The sequence below is a fragment of the Mesoplodon densirostris genome, chromosome 10 (genome assembly GCF_025265405.1).
Source record: "Mesoplodon densirostris isolate mMesDen1 chromosome 10, mMesDen1 primary haplotype, whole genome shotgun sequence".
Classification (NCBI taxonomy): Eukaryota; Metazoa; Chordata; class Mammalia; order Artiodactyla; family Ziphiidae; genus Mesoplodon; species Mesoplodon densirostris.
The window spans coordinates 44,978,276-44,995,070 of record NC_082670.1 but is presented as its reverse complement, the minus strand read 5'-3'; the positions used below and the strand labels follow the sequence as shown (position 1 = coordinate 44,995,070).

The 16,795-nt window shown below is 40.0% G+C and overlaps 1 protein-coding gene across 3 annotated transcripts in view; it reads right to left on the bottom strand.

Annotated features, from left to right (window-relative positions):
* PRIM2 (DNA primase subunit 2) overlaps window positions 1–16,795 on the bottom strand; it is a 298,019-nt gene that overhangs the window by 15,452 nt on the left and 265,772 nt on the right. The window lies entirely within an intron of this gene.

Genomic DNA, 16,795 nt, shown 5'->3' with positions numbered 1-16,795 from the left:
AAAAAATAATTCTGGAGAAATGTTCATTTCTATCCCTTTTCAAAAGGCTGACCTTCCTATGACAAAAAGAAATGTACATGAAGTCTCAAATTCTTGCTATCCTCATTACTGAATATAGCTTACATCTTTTAACAGATACATACAAAAATTACAGTGCAGAATGGGCATCACATTATACTGACAAGAGTATGCTTAAAAGAACTGTTTCTCTCTGTCTTATAGATTACATTTCTAAATTTCAGGTCACCTTTTATTAAATCCTATGTGAAAGACCTGTGTAAATGCCAACCAATCACAGCACCCAGGATTCTGCCTGTCTGCCTATTTGAACTGTCTACTATTCTTGAATTATTAGAGCAAAAGTGAAAAATAAATCAGTTTTAAATGAATGACTATAAACTTTTAAAATGAAGGAAGTCACAAAGTTTTTAAAGTAATTCTAACATTCTGAGCTCATATTCGCCTATGTTTTTACACATAGATAATTCAAACTGTGCTGAGATAAACTTGCAGTTGAGTACTGGCAAACATCAGTGATACCAAGGTATGAATATCTATGAATTACAATTTTGGAGAAGCAAGAACTTCAAACATAAACTTAAGTTTAAATGATGCTATAAATTACCTGAAGAGAAAATGAATTCACAGAAATGGACAAAAATCCCAACTGTATGATATGTAATAAACTCCCTTTATTTAAAACAAAACAAAATGAATTCACAGATATGGACAAAAATCCCAACTGTATGATATGTAATAAACTCCCTTTATTTAAAACAAAACAATGAATCTAACATCTTATTCTGTGTATATACATTTCTTGTTTATATATATGGTATATTTAGATATCTTCCTTGCAAAATAAATATGTAACATTATATATAACAATCTAATATATATGTTTGGGAAACATGCTATAAAGAAATACTTATAAGAACCATACTAATAAAAATACCTAGTTGGGTGACATACACATATACAAAAGTTATTATGGGAAATTGACAGAGAAGCCACAGAATGTGAGAAAAGTTGATGTATCTTGAAATTTTAGGTTCCATCAAAAAATTAAATTTAGATTAATCACACAACAATCCCCTCTCCACCCCATCCCCTACTCCACTCCAGAGACTAGGCTCTTCCTTAAGGAAAATCATTCACTTTTCCTCTGACATTTTTCTTCATCTTTCTAGGAAGAATTTTTATTTGAAGTTTTCTTGCAAATTCATAAATAAATAATTTGCCTATCTATCCTTAAACAACTTCACCTATCATGTTGCAGCACATTTGAGTGGATGAAAGTTTCTGCAGAGATGTAGAGGTGTAATGGGGAAAAGAGGCAACAGGGTGTTTTTCACTGGCTAGGAAAGCTGTTCAGAGGAAGATAAATTGAGTCTCAAGGAGAAGAGAGAGGGAAGAAGAAAAATAGCAACTAACAGGTCAGGGAGACAGTAAAGTGAGCCAAAAGGAGAAACCTGAGAGAAAGACTGCTCTGAGGTGACGGGGTATTACTGGTAGGGACTATCTTCATTTCTCAGATGAAAAAATATACCCTCTTGAAATAGGGGAGTGTGTCTGTCTAGTGTAGGCCATTTAACTGCAGAAGAATTAAAAACCGAAAAATCATATGCAACTGAATGATCTTGTTTTCCTTAGGAGAGTTTTTCCTTAAAAAAACTTACGTTTTAAATTAAGACAGAACTTCCCTGGTGGCACAGTGGTTAAGAATCCACCTGCCAATGCAGGGGACATGGGTTTGAGCCCTGTTCTGGGAAGATCCCACATGCAGCGGAGCAACTAAGCCCGTGTGCCACAAATACTGAGCCTGCACTCTAGAGCCCGCGAGCCACAACTACTGAGCCCATGTGCAAAAACTACTGAAGCCCACACGCCTATAGCCCGTGCTCTGCAACAAGAAGTCACCGCAATGAGAAGCTCACGCACCGCAACGAAGAGTAGCCCCCACTCACTGCAACTAGAGAAATCCGGCGTACAGCAATGAAGACCCAATGCAGCCCAAAATAAATAAAATAAATAAAATTTTAAAAATAAATAAATATAGAAAATGTGAAATATTACTAAAAAGAAATCTGGGAATAAAGACACAGACCTACTTGAGAATGGACTTGAGGATATGGGGAGGGGGAAGGCTAAGCTGTGACAAAGCGAAAGAGAGGCATGGACATATATACACTACCAAACGTAAGGTAGATAGATAGTGGGAAGCAGCCGCAGAGCACAGGGAGATCAGCTTGGTGCTTTGTGACCGCCTGGAGGGGTGGGATGGGGAGGGTGGGAGGGAGGGAGATGCATGAGGGAAGGGATGTGGGAACAGATGTATATGTATGACTGATTCACTTTGTTATAAAGCAGAAACTAATAATAAAAAAATAAAAATAAATTTAAAAAAATAAATAAAAATAAAACAACAACAAAAAAAGAAATCCAATGACAAATAAAAATATATACTTTAGTTTCCCATTATGATCTACATTAAAGAGATACAGGAAAAGACAAGGAAAAGTCTTGGACACTGAATGAGGTTTGGTTTTCCTGAGTGGAACAGGGAGCTGCTGCAGTGCTCTAAGCACTGGAGTGAAGCAGATGACTCACATTTTCACAGGATGTTCTGCCTGCTGTGCTGGGGGCGGGGTGGAGAGTGAGCTCATTCATTGCAAGAGTCTAGGGGAGAGACGAGGGGGGCCTGGACCAGGTGCTGACGGTCGTTGTGGGGAGAAGGGGTGCAATTAGAGATAGAAGCATTTCCCACTTTGTGGCCATGGTTGTTTTTGAAAAACAGCTGTTCTATGTGAAAACACTCCACAAGGGCCTGTCCCCCCATGTTCTGGAGTAAAGAACCCTCTCCCTACCCCAACTGACTTCCTAAATAAAATGCAGTAAGATGCCCACATATCAGTAGGAACTAGCGTGTAAAATAAATGTAAAACACCACAAATACCGCTTACTAGTCGCTAGGCAACGTGATGAGTAAGAGTGTGAGGCCTCAAGCTCCCTGGAGTCAGCACCCACCCCCTGCTGACTTCAGCCTTTGCACAGGTGAGTCTGCTGCTCTGCTGTCTGCACACAGCACAACTGCAGACCACCCCTGCACCTTCTCTTCTTAAATTTTCTGATAGAAACACTCCTGGCAAACACTGTATTAAGATATCCCACAGGTACGTCTATTTTGAATATGGTGCTGGTGCCACGTGCTGATGGTTGGGTGACTCCAGGGCAGGAAAGACAAAGCTAACAATCAACAGGAAGAGAAAGGAGAAGTGGGGTGTGAGCAAGACACTAAAATGTAGTTCGTCAAACAGGAGCAAAAACCGAAATGTGGCAATGAAACACCAAAAGCCAAGAAGGACAGATGTCCAGAGGGCTGTGTAACGGAACTTGGAGTCAAAGCTTTAATTCTCTGTGATATGTCTAAACAGCCCTGGAAGAACTCAGAGACACTGAGAAGGCTGACTGCCAACTTGGCCGGGCTGACCAGGGAGGGGTCTACAGCAACGTCTGAAACGCATGACAGCTGTGATCACTAAGCCACCCTTCCTTCCTGAAATTCAGGGTCTTAGGAAGAGTTGGTCTCATTCAGAATTTAAATTTTTTGTGTAGTCATAATTCAAGTGACCTTTTTTTAAAGTGCTAAGTTTTAACAGAAGAGTCCGTGTCCCTGAGCTGTGGACAGATATGCCTGACTCATAGCCAGACGACTGTGAGCTTGAAGAGATGTTAGGTTCAACAAGAAGTGCTATGCTTTTCTTTGAAGCTGAAGTTTTTCTTTTATGTTTTCTCAAGAATGAAGAAATACTGGATGTGGTAATATTTTACGACGTATCAATGTTGAACTTACCTACCTAACCATGTTTTTTAAAATACGCTTTGCTTGGGGGGCAGGGGTGCATAGCTAGTTAGTTCATAATGTGCGTGTTTACATATATTTTATGTGTTAGTCATATGTTGAATATGACATTAAAATTTTTTTAAGAAAAAACATTTTGTAGAAAAGCCAGAATGAGGAAATAGGCACTAGTGCTTTTGGACAGTGTTTGTCTTGCCAGCAGAGGTCCCGAAGGGCCAGCTCCCCAAGGCTGGGGGCTCAGAGGCAAGACTGACCAAAGGGAGGGTTCGAAAGAGAACCGGAGAGACAAACACATATTCACAGAGTGGAAAACTCTACAAGAAGAAGGAATATACAGAGATAAGAGAAGATAAATAGGAAGGTGAAAGAAGCAGGTGGGAGGAAAGTGTAGAAAGCCCAAGAAATGTAGTCAGTGAGACAAAGCCACTCTCTGCATGGCCCATAGATGTCACCACGCAGCCCGCAGCCTGCAGCTGTGCTCACCCAGCAAGGACACAAACCCCCTCCAGCCCCCACAGTCCTTCTGGAAGAGCCACAGCACACCATGGTTTCCTCGTGAACCAGCATTAATACCAAACTAACAGTTCTCTAAGGAGGAAACCAAATCAAGTGCCAATTCTGATGTCTAGGCTAGAAGTTTCCTAATTAGGCCTTAGAAAAATATAATTAGACAATCTGAAGAATCTTATCAAATAAAGGCTTATTTGAAAACAAAAGATTATTATTTATTTATTTATTTTTATTTTTTATTTTTTATTTTTTTTGCGGTATGCGGGCCTCTCACTGCTGTGGCCTCTCCCGTTGCGGAGCACAGGCTCCGGACGCGCAGGCTCAGCGGCCACGGCCCACGGCCCCAGCCGCTCCGCGGCATGCTGGATCCTCCCGGACCGGGGCACGAACCCACGTCCCCTGCATCGGCAGGCGGACTCCCAACCACTGCGCCACCAGGGAAGCCCAAAAGATTATTATTTAAAGAAAAATTCCAATGAAGGTCTAAGAATATTGCTCAAATGGCAATTTGAGTTTGGTTTTTAATGCCAATATTTCCAGGCTAAGGTACAAAATGTGAAGCTTAACAACTGTTCTAATACATGAGTAGTCAAAAGGCTAAGAAAAATTAAGAGGAATAGTGATATCAAACTGCTCTATTTTGGTAACTCATATTCTTCAACTTTTTTCTCTCTATATCTTAAACTACTTATCAGCTGATTAAAGTCCATCAAGAAGAATATTAGATAGTTTTTCTTTTGTTTTTTTTAACAATGCAGTTTGTCATCTTTACAAGAAAACGTTCATCATATTTGTATTTCCTAAGTTTGGTAAAACCATTAATTACATTTTATCGACTATTTCATCCTCAAGGCAAATTACTGTTTGGTTCTGAATCCCAATTAAGTGGCTAATAACCAAGATATCCTTGCAGGGTAGGGGCAAAGAGCAAATAAGGCGACAGTTTTCTCATTTGATTGGTGATAGATCACAGCCGTTGACAAACATATGCGATACAAAGTACTGGTGGGAAATGTTATATTTATACTTATACACACACATATATATGTATATGAAAATAGAAATATAGATAACATTTTATAACTTAGAGCCACCATTCCTTCTCCCTTCTGATGCTCATACTCTCGGCCACCGAGATGTCCTCTCCGCCTTTGCTTCAGCACCTGCCATGAGGTCCAGATGGTTCTCTGGCGGCAGAATGCAGCCACCTGCCCATCCTGGGCTGCAGGGAGGAGACGCTGACCTTACCAACCAGACACGCAGCTCAGCTGTCTCTAACTCAAGGTCACGTTCTGTTTTATTTAAAAGTGATAACAAGCTTGCTTCTTCCTAACAAATCAACCTTTCAAGAGGAGATATTTGCTGATATTTTCCCACTCCATTTCTAATCTTCCTTTATTTCCAAGGTGAGAGAAAACACAGTTGCGATGTAGAGTCTGGAACACTTTTGATCTTATTACTCAGCCCCTGTTTCTCCCACAAAACTTACAACTCTGCTGTGACCTTCACCTACTGGGGGGTCAGGGGCAAGTTTCCCAGTCATGAAGATGTGTTTTCCTTTGTTTAAAACATTATGTGCCAAGAATTTTTGAGTCACTCTTCATTGCCTATAAACATAGTTATCTAAATAAACTGATTCTACCTCCAAAGGTCTTTAAAATTAATCTTTTCCTCTCCATTGTTCAGGCCCTGATCAATCCCTTTTTATTGCAAAGCTTCTTGATTTATCCCTCATTCAAGACAGCTTCTGAACTGCCACCATAGTAACTAACTTCCCTAAAACCCAGATCTAACCCTGGCATTGCTGGCTCCCAGACTCCTCATCGTGGTTCAAAAGGCCACGGACCATCAGGCCACACTCCCGCCCCTGCCCCCACCCAGGCCCCTCCTGCCCACCTGGCCCCTGGGTCCTCACACTCCAGTCCAGCTTCTCCCAGGGTGTATGCTTCAGAATTTTAGCTCACAAAAGTCCAGGGATGACGCACAGGATTTCCTTGTCTAATGCACTGTTTGATTTGGTTTAGTCCAGAATTGTCTAAGCTTCTTCAGGACAGGACTTACCAGGGTGGTGTTTCTCAACTAGTCTGTCCCCAGAACCTGTTTTCATAGATCTCACAGGACTAGGGCTCCTCAGAACATGCCCTGGCACCTTATCTGAATGTGCTCACCTTCTCTGAGTCTCACTCTAGCCCTTCTCCTGTCTAGCCTTCTCTCACCACACTGAATTTCTTTACTGTCTGTCTCCTCCACTGGAGTATCACCTCTGAGGAGGAGGGGCCTTGTTATTAGTTCATCACTATATTCCCAGGGTCCTGAACGGTAACTGGAATACAGTCACACCCGATCACATTTGCTGATACTGAATGGATGCTCCCCTCTTCGGCCTAATAAGCCTGACTTCCCTCCAGTGGGGAACTCCTACCCTACCTTCACACCCAATGCAAATGTCACTTCCTACGTGAAGCAATCCCTGATGTCACTCCTCCCTCCTCAGCAGATCTTACCCCTCTGGCTCTTCAACTAGCATTCAGAATAATTATTTAAAGCACTTCTCCTACTTCATTATAGTTAATTATGTCTTGTAATGCCACTCGACTAAAAGCTCTAACACAGCTTCTTAAATCTTTCTGTTTCCAGACTTGAACATACGGAAAACTCAGCAACATGGACGGTGCTCGGGAAATGTTTATTGAGCCATAAAATAAATGTTTTTCCTCCCCAAAGAAACTTCCTTCTGTTTGAATCCGTCTTAGAGCACTTTTACCAGAGCCTTTGCAATTAGACAGTTGATTTCCATTTCTCTCTCTTTTTTTTTATTGGTGTAGCACCACAGGAAAAAAATTACTAACTTAATTTAGTTCTTCCACAGGCTTTAAAAGGGCTTGAGAGGTTTCTCCAGTCATATCTGAGGACACTTTGGAGAAGAGAGCGACACCACTCCATCAAATTAACTGGAATCCAAATGTAGAAATCTGCCATCACTGTGTATAGTTTACACAAACAGGAAAACATCCTGGTCTGTGTACACAACAGCCCCTGCCCGCACCTCTCAGGCGAGCTTTCAGACTATGACCGAGTCAGTCGGTCACTCTCTCACTCCATCCATGCAGCCCACATTCACTTAGCCCCTTGAAGGGACTCCAGGATTGGGTTTATAGAGATGAAAGATACCATTTATGTCCTCGAGGAGGATAAGGCTACAAAGACAGTCTGGAGGGGAGGACAGACAAGGGAACAAACAGTACAAAACAGGTGTTGACCTGATACAGGAGAACACAGGATATTATAAGAAGGGGAGGGGAGGGCTTCCCTGGTGGCGCAGTGGTTGGGAGTCTGCCTGCCAATGCAGGGAACGCGGGTTCATGCCCTGGTCTGGGAAGATCCCACATGCCGCAGAGCGGCTGGGCACGTGAGCCATGGCTGCTGAGCCTGCGCGTCCGGAGCAACGGGAGAGGCCACAACAGTGAGAGGCCCGAGTACCGCAAAAAAAAAAAAAAAAAAAAAAAAAAGAAGGGGAGGGGAAAGGACTCAATATGAGTTTCAGGGGAGAATGGAACCAAGTGGTAATACTGAATCACAACGATGAAGATAAAGAAAGGGTCAGGGCAACCCAGACACAGGGACGACATGCAAAGGAGGCACAGAAACTCCAAGCAAGATGCTTGGGGACGGGAAGAATGTAAAGTATATTAGAAAGATGACCTGGCATCAGTGTGAAGGACTTTCGGGGGGAAGAGGGACTGTGGACAATGGGAAGAGAGCAGAGCAGAAGGGACAGACTCAAGAGCCCTGGGAGTGGTCGTGGATGGTGTCCTGACTTCCGGCTTGAGCATCTGGTGCTGCATTCGCTCTCCCCAGAGGCTGAGTACCAAGGACACCGCCCACTCCTCAGGACCAGGGCACACTGTCTCCAGGCTCAGAAAGTGCTGACGACTGAGAGCTGGCAGCAGTCTCGTCGGCTGGGGAAAGCCATCTTCCCCAGAGTGGCCTGACCCAACGACCAGCCGACGACACAGCACGCTCCTATCAAGGGCCAGTCGCAGGGTCATCTCACCTCAGAGCTCCCTGTGGGACCAGCTAGAGACCACGTCCCCTTCTGCTCTGTCCTGCCTGCTCCTTCCCTGACAGGTGCTGACCCTGAGAGCACTCCCCAGCAAACGTCCTGCATGCAAACCCCACCACAGCGAACCAGACCCCGACAAAGTGCAAGTTGTGTTTTGCTTGTTTGTTTGCTTTTGCAGGGAGAGGGATGGGAATCAGGTGAGGAAGAACAGGTCTATAACAACATCTTATACACCTGCTCTGTCTGTATCAGATATTGTTCTGGTTATTTTACTTAATTACCAGCTCTCTAAATCTGTTTTTCACATATATATGCAAACACATGCGAAAAAGAATGCTTATAGCAATTTTTTAGGCCTTTGAGATGCCTGGGAAAATCTGATCAAAACTGTGACCCTCTCCAGTTAGAAAAGTGTGTCACACCTCATAAATCCTGAAATGTCCTGCAAGTCAGCTAAATTCTAAATAGAAGAGAGGCTTTCTGAAAGGTATATAACACTCAAGTTTAATAATCATATTACTCCCTTATTTTTATCCACAATATAGATACCCTAATATTAAAAATGTCCCACTGTCTTTTAACTTACTATATTTGAATAAAAGTTTTGAATCATTAAAAATACCTCCAGGGCCTCCCTGGTGGCGCAGTGGTTAAGAGTCCGCCTGCCGATGCAGGGGATGCGGGTTCGTGCCCCGGTCTGGGAGGATCCCACATGCCGCGGAGCGGCTGGGCCCGTGAGCCATGGCCGCTGGGCCTGCGCGTCCGGAGCCTGTGCTCCGCAACGGGAGAGGCCACAACAGTGAGAGGCCCGCATACAGCAAAAAGAAAAAAAAAAAAAATACCTCCAACATTTGAGTTAAAGGATTTAAGCTTTAGGGGAACCTAAACAACTAAGCGAACTTGGAATAGGGGAGGGAGAGAAAGAGAATGCTGAGGAGAGGACGGAGGGAGGGGAAGGCAAGTGAGAACCCTGTCAAGTCTGCTGGGAGGGGCAGACAGAAGTGCGGCCAGACCGCAACCCCACAGTTTACTCACTAATCACAACTGTGCGGCGGGTATCCTATTTTTTTGCCTAATATAAGAGCTTGCCAATTCAGAATCACTATGTCCTACGATCTTTATGGAAATGATGAAAAAGATTTATCCTTGACTTAATAGTTATTTTCAAAGATCTTACCTATAAAAAGAGATGTAGCCTATTTGCTTGAAAACAGAAACTAAACTAGAAGAAAGAAACGAAACTTAACATCTGTCACTCAAATGAGGTTTTTCCAAGGACTGGAAGATTGAGAAATAAATAACTATACATGTTTACATATAAATAAATAAATATATAAATAAATTCAGAAACAGAAACTTAGTCTAACAAAAACTACATTGTAAATTGATGGTCAACACTACCAATAAGTCTGAAATGGCTTTTTTTTTTTTTTTTTGGCCGCACTGCACCACACATGGGATCTTAGTTCCCTGACCAGGGATTGTACCCACGCCCCCGTATTGGAAGCACAGAGTCTTAACCACTGGATCACCAGGAAAGTCCCCTGAAATGGCTTAACGGTAAGCAGACTGAGAAACTGACACATTTGCTTTATGAAAAAAGATTAATTACTCAACTTTCTGGATACTTTAAGTTTGCTTTTCTAAAACAAAAAGGTGGGGGAGGGTCCTCTGAGAGAATAGTCTATAAAACTGATCATGAAACAGAACTAAGCTAGGGAGAATAGTTTTTTGTAGGGAGAATAGTTTTTTGTCCATAGATAGGCAGGTAGATTTTATTATAAATATCATAAATGACAGTTACCATATGCTACTGAATGAAATTCCTCTATAGATACCAGCAATTTTTTTATGAATAAATGAATGAATAAATAATAAAATAATTATAGAAAGATACATAACTATAAATAGAGTGATGAATTTTCTTTTAATAAAGACTATGTTTTCCATTTTAATGCAATTTTTTTTTTTTTTTTTTTTTGCGGTATGCGGGCCTCTCACTGTTGTGGCCTCTCCCATTGCAGAGCACAGGCTCCGGATGCGCAGGCTCAGCGGCTATGGCTCACGGGCCCAGCCGCTCCGCAGCATGTGGGATCTTCCCGAACCAGGGCACGAACCCGTGTCCCCTGCATCTGCAGGCGGACTCTCAACCACTGCGCCACCAGGGAGGCCCCATTTTAATGCAATTTTAATGAAAGTAAACTTTCATGGCTTTGGCTACTAAGATTTACCAAGAACAATGTACACATTTTCAACTACATCACCAAGAAAAGCAAAGCTAAGTGCAGCAATTCTCATAAATGAGAAGAGACGCTTGTGGAGATGAAACAGACAGAAAAGCTGCTCTTGAGAGCAGTTGCTGTTCATAAAGTAATGGACAAACGGATACCATCATCTACTGATAAGTACTCTTCATACTCCTCACCTAGGAAAATCACAGGAGCTTTAGGTAGTTTAGATTTATATGAGCAATGAGTAAGGAGTCATTGAGATTTATCTTTGCCATAAAATTCTCTTGACATAGTGTTACTTTTAAGTCTTTTAAACTGTCCATTTTGAAAGATTTCTTCATTAAAAGGCATTTACCAGTTTTAGATTGAATATGGTCACTAACTTTTTGAGAATGTTTGGACTGTGAAAAAGAGAGGTTAACCAACCTCGCAAAAAGCATAAAGACCATACGTTTTTACATATTTCAAGGTTTTAATATCACTATTAATTTTTCGGGAAGCACCAATTAGATTTGCTCTTAAAATAATCATTAGTGGTTATGCTGAGTAAATAACTAAAACACTTTTTCTTCCTCTCTTAAAAAAAAACACTAAAATGAAAAATAAAAAGACAGTTTAAACAATATTCATACAGAAATATACTTGTAAATAATGAATCATTTAATAAAATACCTGAAAAATGAGTAGGCTTATTTTTACTCATTTATGGGTCAACATGTAAAAGTAAATATTGGCTGAATTGATCAAACACAACTATATGCTAGAAGCAAATATTAAAATATGATATGGAAATAGAACCTAATCACTGTAATACTCAATAGGCTCAACTATTTAGAGCAATACTCTGCAATGGAAATATGAGTAACATCTGTAATTTAAAATTTTCTATAGCTACAATTTAAAAGGTAAAAAGAAACATGAAATTAATTTTAATAATAACATCTTATTTAAATAAATAGTTTACTGTCATTTCAACATGTAATCAATATAAAAATATCATACTAAGATATTTTACAATGCTTTTTCATGGTAATTCTTTGCAACCTGGCATATATTTTCTACTCACGGCAGGCGGTGTGCTGGAGCTGACCCCACTGGCTTGTGAGAATGGACTGTGCACAACTCTTCCCAAGTTAGGGTTTGTAACATCACTTTGGTAGTTTCACATCAGTCCAGTAGGAGTATTTACACAATAGAAATCAGCAAATGACATAAGTCAAGGCTTCTTTCCCCCAGAGCTGGTTTACCAATATACCACTGCCTTCAGCACATCTCAGTGTGGACCATCCACATTTCAAGTGCTAAACCATCACTGCATGTAGCTAGTGGCTGCTAGTGGACAGCCCAGACCAGGCACACAACAAAGAGTCAGACTTCCAGAGTTAGCAACTTGGAATATTTGAAATGTCCACTTTTCTAGAAATTACTACAAAGCTTGGAAAGAAACAAGAAAGTAGGGTCCATTCACAGGAGAAATGAATACAAACTGGTCCCAAGGAAGCACAGACATTAGACTCATCACACAAAGACTTCAAATCAGTTGTCTTAAATACCCACAAAGAGCTAAAAGAAACCATAGACAAAAAGCTAAAGGAAAGAAGAATGATGTCTTAACAGAGAGAAAATAGCAATAAAGAGAATAAAACTATAAAAAAGAACCAGAGAGAAACTCTGGAGCTGAAAATTATAGCTAAAATGAAAAAGTAGCTGATTTCAGCAGGTGGAAAAAAGAATCAGCAAACTTGGAAGTAGACTGGTTGAGATCATCCAGTCTGAAGAGTAGGAAGAATAAAGAATGAAGAAACATGCACACAGCCAAAGAGACACGTGGGACACCAGCAGGTGCACCAACAAATGCATACGGGACACCCAGAAGGAGGGGACAGAAGGGTATAAAGAACAGTTGAAGGAAAACGGCTGAAAATCTCCCTGACTCGATACAAGACGTACAACTACACATCCAAACAGCTCAACAAACTCCTAGGAGGACAAAACACACAGAAACACATTATAAAGAAACCACTGAAAGAGACAAAAGAAAACATGGATAGGAGCAAGACAAACCACTCTTCACTTACCAGAAACAGCAAGAGTATCAGCAGCCTTCTCAGCAGAACCCAAGGAGACCAGAAGGCAATAGGATAACATATTTTGCTCAAAGAATAAAGCTGTCAACAAAGATTCATCCTTTAAAAATGGAGAAAGTAATACATTCCCAGATAAACAAAAGCTGAGGGAGTCTGTTGCTAGTAGACCTGCCCTACAGGAAATATCAGAGGGAGTCCTTCAGGCAGAAATGTAAGGGCACTAGACAGTTCTTGAAAGCCACACAAAAATAAAGGACACTGGTAAAGGTAACTACATCATATATAAAGGTCAGTACTACTGCATTTTTGATACCTAAGTCCTCTTTTTCTTCCAATATGATTTAAAAGGCAAATGCATACAACAATAACTATAAATCAATGTTAATAGGCACACAATGTATAAAGATGTAATTTGTAACAACAACAACATAAAGGGGGAGGGACAGAGTTAAACAAAAGCAGAGGTTTGTATACTACAGAGGTTAAGCTGGTACTAACTGTCATAAGTTTAAGAGGGTAACTGCAATCCCCAGGGTAACCAGTAAGAAAATAAATAAAAATACATATACAGAAAAGGAAATGAAGAGAATTCAAACAGTACACTGCAAAAATATCAATCGCAAAAGAAGGCAGTAATAGAAGAACTGAGGGACAAAGGGATGTGACCCACAGAAAACAGCAAAATGACAAAAGTGAATCCTTTCTTATCAGTAATTATTTTAACTGTAAATAGATTAAACTCTCCAATTGCAGAGAATGGAAAAATGCCTGAAATTACATAATCAAGCTATGTGCTCTCTACAAGAGACTCACTTTAGATCCAAAGACAAAAACAGGTTGAAAGTGAAAGGATGGAAAAAGATATTCAATGAAAATAGTAACCAAAAGAGAGCTGGGGCCATACTAACAACAAGCAAAACAGATTTTAAGTCAAAAAATGTTACGAGACAAAACGCCATTATATACTGATAAAAGGGTAAATTTGTCGGGAAGATGGAACAATTACAAACATATATGCACTGAAAAACAGAGACCCAGAATACATGAAGCAAAAATCGAAAGAACTGAAGGTAGTAATAGACAGCTCTACAACACAACAGTTGGAAACTCTTTCACAAATGGGTAGAACAACTAGACAAACGAGCTACAAGGAAAGAGAACCTGAACAACACTATAACCAACTAGACATAACAGACATATTCAACACTCTATCCCAAAGAGAAAAATACACATTCTTCTCAAGTGTACAGGGAACGTTCTCCAGGATAGATCATATGTTAGGTGACAAAATAAATCTTAATAAATTTAAAAATACTGAAATTATAGAAAACATCTTCTCTGACCACAGTGGGATGAAATAAGAAATCAATTACAGAAAGAAAACTGGAAAATTCAAAAATATGTAAAAATTAAACAACACATTCATAAGCAACCAATGGGTCAAGGAAAAAAGAAAAGGGAAATTGGGAAATACTTTGAGACACATGAAAACAAAAATACAATACACTGAAGCTTATAGAATATAGAGAAAACAGTGCTTGTGGGAAAATTTCTAGCTGTAAACACTACAATAAAAAACAAGAAAAATCTCAAATCAATAACCTAACTTTATACTAGAAAAAAGAAGAGCAAACTAAACACAAAACCAATAGAAAGAAGGAAATAAAGATTAAAGTGGAGATAAAATAGAGAAGAGATATACAATAGAGAAATACAGAAATACAATAGAGAAAATTTTAAAAAAAAACCCAAAACTTGGTACTTTGAAAGGGTCAACAAAATTGACGAAGACTGACTAAGAAAAAAAGACACAAGACACAATGACTAAAATCAGAAAAGTGGGGACATTACTAACGACTTAACTGAAATGAAAGGGACTGTAAGGGAAAACGATGAACAACTTCACACCAACAAATTAGACAGCCTAGATGAACTGGACAAATTCCTAGACATACACAAATTATCAAAACTGACCTAAGAAGACAGAAAATCTGAACAAACCTGTAACAGGCAAAGAGGTTGAGTATTTAAAATCTTCCTAACAAAGAAAAGCCCAGGACTAGATGGCAACCAAACATTTAGAGAAGAATACCAATGCTTCTCAAACCCTTCCAAAAAAGGAGTGAGCACTTCCTAACTCATTCTATGAGGCCAGCATTACCCTGATAAAGCCAAAGAAAGACATCACAAGAAAATTATAGACCAATATCCCTTATGAATACAGGATGCAAAAATTCTCAACAAAATACTAGCAAACCAAATCCAGCAGCACACTGAAAGTATTATAAACCATGACTAAGTGGGATTTATCCCAGTGAAGCCAGGGTGGTTCAAAATATGAATATCAATCAATGTATATACGACATTAATAGAAGGACAAAAACCACATGATCATTTCAGATGCTGAAAAAGTATCTGAAAATATCCAACACATTTTCATGGTTAAACACACACACAGAATAGAAGGAAACTTCCTTAACATAATGAAGGGCATTTATGAAAAACCTATGGCTAACATCATATCCTTGGTGAAAGACAAAAGTCTTCCCCCTGAGATGAAGAACAAGACAATGATGCCTGCTTTCCCCACTGCTATTCAACAATGCACTGGAAGTCCTAATCAGAGCAATTAGGCAAGAAATAAAAAGGCATCCAAATGAAAATGAAAAGGCAAAACTATACCTATTCACAGATGACATGGTCTTATATACAGAAAAAATCTTAAAGAATCCATTAAGGGGCTTCCCTGGTGGCGCAGTGGTTGAGAGTCCGCCTGCTGATGTAGGGGACACGGGTTCGTGCCCCGGTCCGGGAGGATCCCACATGCCGCAGAGCGGCTGGGCCCGTGAGCCATGGCCGCTGAACCTGCACATCCAGAGCCTGTGCTCCGCAACGGGAAAGGCCACAACAGTGAGAGGCCCAATTAGTTAAAAAAAAAAAAAAAAAAAGAATCCATTAAAAAAAAACTATTAGAACTAATAAATGAACTCAGCAAAGTTGCCAGATACAAGAACAACCCAAAGAAATCAGCTGTAGTTCTAACACTAGTAGTGAACAATCAGAAAAGGACACTAAGAAAAAGTTCCATTTACAACAGCATTCAAAAGAATAAAATGCCTATAAATTTGGCCCAGGAAGTGAAAGACACATACGCTGAAAACTGCAAAACATTGCTGAAAGGAATTAAAGGCCTAAACAAACATAAAGAAATCCCCTGTTCACAGATTGAAAGATAATATTGAAAGGATATCAATACTACCCAAAGCAATCTACAGATTCAACGCAATCCCTATGAACGTTCCAATGGCCTTTTCTGCAGAAATGGAAAAGCCAATCCTCAAATTCATGTGGAATTGCAAGGGACTCCAAATAGCCAAAACAATATTGAAAAAGAGGAACGTGAAGTTGGAGAATTCAAACTTCCTGATTTCAAAACCTACTACAACGCTAAAGCAACCAAGAAAGTGTTATATGGCAAAAAGAGAGACATACTGACCAACACTATAGAATCGAGAGTCCAGAAATAAACCCATATAACTAGGTCCAGTGAAGTTCTGACAAGGGTTTAAGACCACTGTGATGGGGAAAATGGTCTTTTTAGTAAATGGTGCTGAGACAACAGGCCATCCACATGAAAAAGAATGAAGATGGACCCTTGTATATCACACCATATACAGAAATCGACTCAAAATGGATTGATGACCTAAATATAAGAGTTCAAACTATAAGACTCTTACAATAAAATATAGGTGTCCATTTTCATAACCTTGAATTTAGCAATGGTCTTTTAAATATGACATCAAAACTACAAGTAACAACAACAAGAACAAAACCTACTGGATTTCATCAAAATTAAAAACTCTTGTCCATCAAAAGAAACTATCAAAGAAGTGTTAAGACAACCTACAGAATGGGAGAAAAAATTTGCAAACTGTTTTAGACTGAATGTTTATATCCCCTCCAAAATATGTATGTTAAAATCCTAACCCTCAATGTGATGGTACAAAGAGGTAGGGCCTTTGGTAGGTGATCAGTGCTCTAT